We start from the raw sequence: 8,928 nt of genomic DNA on the forward strand, positions 1-8,928 counted from the left end.
CTCAGAGGCCCAGATAGTGCGGATGTGGAAAAGATGTTACCACAAGAAGAGGAGAGCACATCCTCAAATTGAAGGGTCAACCCTTTTGAAGTGAGATGAGGAGGATATTTTTTCAGCCAGGGGATGTTGAATCTGTGGAACTCATTGCCACAGAAGGCTCTGGAGGCCAAGATATTGAGTGCATTTAAGACAGAATTGGATAGGTTCTTGATTAGTAAGGTTCTGACCACCACATTATGGGAAGGATGTGACTGGACTTGAGAAGATGCAGAGGAGATTTCCCAGGATGCTGCCTGGACTGGGAGACCTGTGCCATGAGGCAAGACTAGACAGGCTGTGTTGTTTTCCTTGGAACAGCAAAAATGAAGTGGATTTGATTAAGTGCGGCAGAGATGGGCTGAATTGGAAAGCATATTTTCCATTAGTAGAGGGGTCAAGGAGCTGTATTCCTGATGAAGGGCTTTTGCCCGAAACGTCGATTTTCCTGCTCCTCGGATGCTGCCTGAACTGTTGTGCTCTTCCAGCACCACTAATCCAGAATCTGGTTTCCAGCATCTGCAGCCACTGTTTTTACCTAGGAATAGATTTAAGATAAGCGATAGAAGGCTTAAGGGAGAGCTGAGGAAATTCCTCTCACTCAGGATGTTGTTGGAGTCTGGAATTCACTGATCAAAGGTTAAAGCAGAAACATTTAAGCAGTTGCCCCCAAATACTATATAGTGTTGCGAGTGGCCGAGAAATGAAAAACTCCCTTTGGCGCTGTCATTTTCTGTTTATATCCCATATCATCAGCCATCTCCTTTAATTCAATTCTACCCTTCCCGTGACTATATTACTGCGTACCCAATTCATGAGCTCTGGCGCAACCTCACTATCCAATATCAGGGAATTATTATCAGTAAACAAAGATTCCAACTTAACCCAATTCATTCGCATCCCTGCCTCCGTTCTATAGAAACATAGCTAGACCGGCTGGTTAAAATACCCCGGCTCAGTGTACCGGTTAACAGTCACGGCGTTGTCTAATGTAAAATAGACAGTCGGAGATAGGTCGGCACAGACTCGATGCGCACGAAGGGTCTCTTCCGTGCTGTTAGACTCTGTGACTCTCCAGATCCAGGAATTGTAAAGTGAAGTGGCTGCTCCCGGGTGATCTTTTTGGTATCTTCTAAGACAACACCTGCATAAGAATGTCAGTGAAAGAGGGAGAACGATAAATAATCAGCATTTTAAAAGTAAAGAGAATGATAACATTTCTGAACCCAAACAAAAATATGTAAAACTGATCCATCGCATGGACTTCAAAATAAGATCTTAATCGCAAATTGCTTAAAGTACCTTTGCTCATCCTGCAAGATTATTTTAGCAGACTCCCACACCCGGGAAATTCTACTTTGGTTTCTGCCGTGCTGGATCCACAAGTGGTTGGAGACAAGGTTTGAGTGAAACCTCAAGCAGGATTTGGTCACAAATAGGTGTAAATAAAAATACAGACGCCAATGACCAACAGCGAGCGGGTCTCCGGCCAGTGCCTGTCGTACAGTGTATTAGCGCGCCAGCCAACAATGATCCCGAGAATGAAGACCAGGAACTTGTTCCGAAGCCCGTCCTCACCCAAGTCTCTCCTTTCCCATTCCATATGGATAGAAAATGCCGGAGGCAGCAGCCGGGAACAGATGAGGATCAATGTGTGAGGTTCCTTTAGCTTTCCTATATATCTTATTCCAAAACGAGGGCTGTCATCTCAGCTGGCACACATTGCTGCAGGTTTGATCACCTGATATTTTCAACACATCATGTTTGCAAATTGCATACCTGGGGATTACCTTTGTTGTTTGTTTTGGATGCAGCAGTTGCTTTTTTTTTGCATAGGGTAAGTGCTAGGTATTGCACTTTGGTAAAACTAACAAGAGCAGGACTTAAAACAATGAAAAGGAGGGCCCTTGGTAGAGTTGTAGAGCAGAGAGATCTAGGGGTTCAGATCATAATTCTTCGAAGTTTGTGTCACATGTAGGTAAAATGGTTAAGAAGGCCTTTAACACTCCTTAGTTAAAAATCACACAACACCTGGTTATAGTCCAACAGGTTTAACTGGAAACACTAGCTTTCAGAGTGCTGCTCCTTCATCAGGTGGTTGTCTCCGGATGCACTCCTGCCTTCATTGTTCAGTCCTTTGAGTATAGGAGTCGGGAAGTCATGATGAGATTTTACAGGAAGTTGTTGAGGCCTCTTCTGGAGTACAGTAGGTGAAGCAGGCATGGGTGCAGGCACCTAAGGACAGCACCAACTCCATGCCACACATCATACTGGCTTGCTAATATATCATGTAACATCCAACTGAACGCAATAAAAATCAAAGTATTGTGGGTGCTGCAAATCGGAATTGAAACAGGAAAGTGGTGGAGAAACTCAGCAGGTTTGGCAGCCTCTGTGGATAGAGAAATAAAACCTGATGTTTCCAGACTAACTGGACCTAAGTAATTAACTCTGTTGCTCTCTGCACAGGTCCTGTGCAAGCATCCTGAGGTTTTCAAAAGCTTTTTCAGAAGCTATACTTTCCTGAACAATATTGGGAATACTTTCACCAGGTGAATGACAGCAGCAAGAAAACAGCTCACTACCCAGTTCTCAAGGACACTTTTGGATAGGTATCAATGCTGTTTTTGCGGGGAAGCTTACCAAGCACATTCAAGAAAAGGACGACAGACAGGATCTATGATTCCATATGTCTATCAGAAACAGCCATCCAGCCCCTCAATCCACTTGGAAATAATACTTAATCACTGCATTTGTACTAATATCAAGAAAGAATCCCGTCCACACACAGACTCATTTTTACAACTGAGCAAGCCCCAAGGGGCTGAATTGCCTACTCCTGCTCTGTTTTAACCTATGACCGTACAATTAATTTCCTGATCATCTCCCAGGTAACAGGAGAATACTGAGAGGTGTAGACATGAGGGAGCCTGGAGTGAATGTCCACAGATCCCCAAAGACTGCAGGTTGGTAAGGTATATCAAGAAAATATGGATTCCTTCCCTTTATTAGCTGGGGTATAGCATATTGGAACATTGTAGTCAGCAACTACTTGTGGATCTAACACAGGAAAAATCAAAAAAGAATTTCCCAGGTCTTTGACTCTGCTAAAATAATCTTGCAGGATGAGAAACGGTACTTTAAGCCATTTACGATTAAAGTCCTCTTTTGAAGGGACATGCAAAACAATGGATAATTTTGACAATTTTAGAGTTGTATTAGTGTTGCAAAACTAAAACCATGCACTCAACCTGGCAAGTAGGGAATATTCCATCACACTTCTGACTTCTGTCTTGTAGATGTTGAAGATGCTTTGGGGAATTGGGAAAGTGTAAAGATGTGGACACAGTTCTTAATTGATACTTTGCATTAGAATTAGGGGAGTCAGGAGGTGACTATGTACAGCTGTCTTCCTAGCCTTTGACCTGCTCTTGCACCACTGTATTTATATGGCTAGTCCAGTTCAGTTTCTAGTGAATGGTAATGCCGATGATGTTGATAGTGGGGGATTCCATTATATTAACGCCATTTAATGTCAATGGTTACATTATCTCTGACTGAAGATGGTCATTGCCTGGCATTTATGGCATAAATGTTACTTGAAGCTGGATATTGTCCAGATCTTGCTGCATTTGGATATGAACTGCTTCAGTATCTGAGGAATTTCGAATGGTTCTGAACATTGTGAAATCATCAGTGAACATCCCTCCCCACATCTGCTCTCATGATGGAAGCACAGGCATTGATGAAGCAACTATATATGGTTAGGCCACCCTGAGAAAATCCTCCAAAAGGGTCCTGGAGCTGAGGTGACTTACCCCCATAACTACAACACCTTCCTATGTGCCAGTTATGACACCAATCAGCAGAGAGATTTTCCCGTGATTCCCATTGACTCAATTTATGTTAGGACTTCTTCATGCTATGCTCAGTCAAATGCTACTTGATGCCCAAGGCAATCACTCTCACCTCCCCTCTAGAATTTAGCTCTTTTGTCCATGTTTGAAACAAGACTTTAATGAGGTCAGGAGCTGAGTGGCCCTGGTGGGACCCAAACTGGGCATCACTGAGCAGGTTATTGCTGAGCAGGTGCTGCTTTATAGTACTATTGATGACACCTTCCATCACTTTATTGATGATTGAGAGTGGACCGTTTGGGCAGGATTTTTGTTCAGGTTGGATTTCCTGCTTTTTCCCAGGAATACCTGGTAAATTTTCTACAACGTTGGGTGCCAGCATTGTGACTGTACTGGAACCAGCTTGGCTAGTGGTGCGGCAATTTCTGGAGCACAAGTCTTCAGTACTATTGCATGAAACATAGAACATTACAGCGCAGTACAGGCCCTTCAGCCCTCAAAGTTGCACCGACCTGTGAAACCAATCTAAAGCCCACCAAACCTACACTCCTCCATTATCATCCATATGTTTATCCAATGAGTATTTAAATGCCCATAATGTTGGCGAGTCCACTACTGTTGCAGCCAGGGCATTCCATGCCCTTACTAATCTCTGAGTAAAGAACTATCTCTGACATCTGTCCTACATCTACCACCCTTCAATTTAAAGCTATGTCCCCTCATGCTAACCATCACCATCCAAGGAAAAAGGCTCTTACTGACCTCCCTAACTAACCCTCTGATCATCTTGTCTGTCTCTATTAAGCCACCTCTTAACCTTCTTCTCTGTAATAATAACAGCCTCAAGCCCCTCAGCCTTTCCTCAAAAGACCTCCCCTCCATACCAGGCAACATCCTGGTAAATGTCCTCTGAACCCTTTCCAATGCTTCCACATTCTTCCAATAATGCGAAAACCAGAACTGTATGTAATACTCCAAATGCGGCCGCACCAGTGTTTTGACAGCTACAATGTGACCTCATGGCTCCGAAACCCAATCCCTCTAGCAATAAAAGCCAAAACACCATACGCCTTCTTAACAATGCTATCAACCTGGGTGGCAACTTTCATGGATCTGTGCGCATGGACACCGAGATCTCTCTGCTCATTCGCACTACCAAGAATCTTACCATTTGCCCAGTACTCTATATTCCTATTACTCCTTCCAAAGTGAATCACCTCACACGTTTCTGCATTAAACTCCATTTCCCACCTCTCAGCCCAGCCCTGCAGTTTATCTATGTCCCTCTATAACCTGTGACATTCTTTCACACTGTCCACAACTTCACTGACTTTCGTGTCATCCGCAAATTTACTAACCCATCCTTCTACACCCTTATCCAAGTCACTTATAAAAATGACAAACAGCAGTGGCCCCAAAACAGATCCTTACAGTACGGCACTAGTAACTGAAATCCAGGATGAACATTTCCATCAACTGTCACCCTCTGTCTTCTTACAGCTAGCCAATTTCTGATCCAAACTATTAAGTCACCCTCAATTCCATGACTCCGTTTTTTCTGCAATAGCCTACTGTGGGAAACCTTATTAAATGCCTTACTGAAATCCATACATACCACATCAACTCATCCACTTGTTTGGTCACCTTCTCAAAGAACTCAATAAGGTTTGTGAGGCACGACTTATCCTTTACAAATTTGTGTTGACTATCCCTAATTAAATTATTCTTTTCTCGATAATAATAAATCCTATCTCTTATAATCCATTACAAACTTTTGCCCATAACAGAAGTAAGGCTCACTGGTCTATAATTACCAGGGTTGTCTCTACTCCCCTTCTTGAACAAGAGAACATTTGCTATCCTCCAGTCTTCTGGCACTATTCCTGTAGATAATGATAACATAAAGATCAAAGCCAAAGGTTCTGCAAACTCCTCCCTAGCTTCCCAGAGAATCCTAGGATAAATTCCATCTGGCCCAGGGGATTTACCTATTTTCACACTTTCCACACCTCCTCCTTATAAACCTCAATCCCGTCTAGTCTAATAGCCTGTATCTCCATATTCTTTTTGACAACATTGTCCTTTTCCTGTGTGAATACAGATGAAAAATATCCATTTAGCACCTCTCCTATCTCTTAAGACTCCATGCGCAACTTCCCACTACATTACGTAAAGTTATCAGACCCGTACGCTTTGCAGTATCCAGTTCCTCCGGCTACTTCTTGGAATCACAAGGAGTGAATTGAATTGGCTTACATCAAGTACCTTCAGGGGGACTTTGATGCAGGCTGAGATGGCCAAGATTTCCTGCATGAAATTTCTGGGCATAACAATTGTTTCCTTACTTGCTCAGGAGTCTTGTAAGCAATTTCACATGTGATAAATACATCATTAAAAAATCACACAATACCAGGTGATAATTGAACAGGTTTATTTGTAAGCACTAGCTTTCGGAGTGCTGCTCCTTCATCAAGTAGTTGTGGAGTATAAGATCATAAGACACAGAATTTATAGCTAAGGTTTACTGTGTCTTACAATCTTTTAACTCCATAATGACCTTATTATATATACTGAGCAGTAATCTACATTTGATATATTAGAAACACATGTAAATTAATGAATGGATCTGTTAGCTCAACCTAATTTAGGCATGTTCAATAGTGAGTCTCACTGCCTCCTCGGGGAGCACTTTTTATGACAGCTGGTCTGGAGAACTTGAGGTTTCCTGGCACAATTCGCAATCCTGGTCCAAGGTGAAATCCTCTGCATAGGGCAAACTTCCTGATATTTATACTATTCTGAATCTAAGATCACATGCCGTATCATTAATCTGCGGTACTTTCAGTACTTGCCCAGACATTCCATGATACAGGAAAACACCTTCAGGTGGCTTCGTGTGATGGTCAAGCAGGACAGTTTTCACAACAGTAAAAACATCATGTGATCATCCCTCAGTCAAAACAAGCTGCTTTTTCATTCGGTCTATTTCCCACATACTTTCCCACTTTATTTCAATCGTTAGTTGTCATGTCCAATTAACTCTTAACAATTGACCCTTAATGATCTGGTTTTAAGATATAATTTGTAATCCTACCACTATAGCAGACTTTCTTTACTCAAGCTCTGCCATTTCTTCAGACATCTATGCCTGAATCAGTCCTCTCGCATGCTTTGGATACTGGGTAGAGGTAGTTCCTTTGCTCGCAATGTTTTTCGTTCACTATAAGAAACATGGTCTCAACTTACACTACTTACACTCTAAACAGTTATTTACTTTCATACTTTGCAAACCATCTGAGCCAATTAGCCATTCACATGATTACTTTTAATTGGCATTCAGTATCTTGGGGTTGTTAGCTGCAAATCTATGATATTTCTGAGATGATTCTCGACCATCCAGAATATCGCATATGTTTATACCTGCTCAGTTTTGCATTTCAAGGCAAATGTGCAAGCCAAGGTTACAAGGTTTCACTTAGATTCTGAATCTTAGTATATTATTTTATAATAGGCGTACAGTATCTGGAAACTTATAAGTACCTGAGTTAAAGCTGTAGAATTTGCAAGCATGGTTTTAGTACTTGTAAACATAATTCTAAGGAATCTTTTTCTCAACTACAAATTTCCTTACCTCGTTAGAGTTTCTGTAGTGAACTCTGCATTATCATATCTTAACAGTTTAAATACACAATGTTTAAATGTCCAAAACAAGTGATTATCTCTTCTCCACCAGTCCCTTAAATGATTCTGTCAGATAGTCTGAATAATTCACATTATGGACTATTGATATCCTTGAGGTAAGATTTTTATCATTAGACAAAAGTAAAATGATTCTAATACACACTAAAATACTCAGTTCACATGTTAAAGATGTTGATGACATCATCTCTCTTATGGTCCAATACAATAATTCATAAACATGCCTGAAAGTAACCATGTGTCCATCTACAGTATATGGACTGCAGAGGTTCAAAAAGGCAGCTGCCTTCTCAAGGGCATCTAGGGATGGGCGATCAATGTTTCAGCGGTTCTGAAGGATCACTGGACTCTTGATTTGATTTGATTTATTGTTGTCACATGTACCTAAGTAGAGTGAAGAGCTTTCTTTATGCACAGTACAGACAGGTCATAATGTACAATGGCAAATAGATCATAGGAGTGTTTAGACAGAGCGAGGCATACAAGGGTACGGCTGCACAGGAGGAGTACAAAAGCAAAATTAACATTAGATTTAAAATTAGAGAGGTCCATTTAGCAGTCTAATAACAGCAGGGAAGAAGCAGTTCTTGAACTGGTTGGTACTTGTGTTTAAGCATCTGTATCCCCGCCTGATGGAAGGGGTTGGAAGAGAGTATAACTGGAATGGGAGGGGTTTTTTGATGATGTTAGCTGCCTTTCCACAGCAACCAGAAGTATAAAAAGGGTCACTGCACGGGAGGTTGGCTTCTGTGATGGTCTGGCCTGTGTACACATCTCTGTAGTTTCTTATGGTCCTGGGCAGAGCAGTTACCATACCAAGCTGTGATGCACTCATTTAGGTATATTCTGTTTTCTAGGTGTATCTGTAAAGGTTGGTGGGGATCCTTATGCACATGCTGAATTTTCTAAACCTCCTGAGGAAGAAGAGGCATTGCTGTGCCTTCTTGGCTCAAAACATTAACTCTACTTTTCTGTCCACGGATGCTGCCAGACCTGATGAATTTCTCCAGCAATTGGTGTTGTTGTTTGTTTCAAATCTCCAGCATCCACAGTTCTTTGTTTAATTTTCTCATGTTCTCTTTCACAAAAATGTTCATTTTGCAACTTTTGAAATCGATAGAAGTATTTGAGTTGTTTCTTTTAGTATAAAGTCCCAATCATAACCTTCAGCAAACCCTCATACCCTCCCAGTCTGATTTAAAGTCCTCAAATTATTGGCATCAAATAACTCTAAAGTCATTTGTTATTTTATCCTGAGATCAATTTTGTTTACTATACATTTTGATACAAAGTAAGTCATAGTACATGACACAGAAAACTACAATTTGCCATTTTG

This window comes from Chiloscyllium plagiosum, chromosome 3 (assembly GCF_004010195.1).
Source record: "Chiloscyllium plagiosum isolate BGI_BamShark_2017 chromosome 3, ASM401019v2, whole genome shotgun sequence".
NCBI lineage: Eukaryota > Metazoa > Chordata > Chondrichthyes > Orectolobiformes > Hemiscylliidae > Chiloscyllium > Chiloscyllium plagiosum.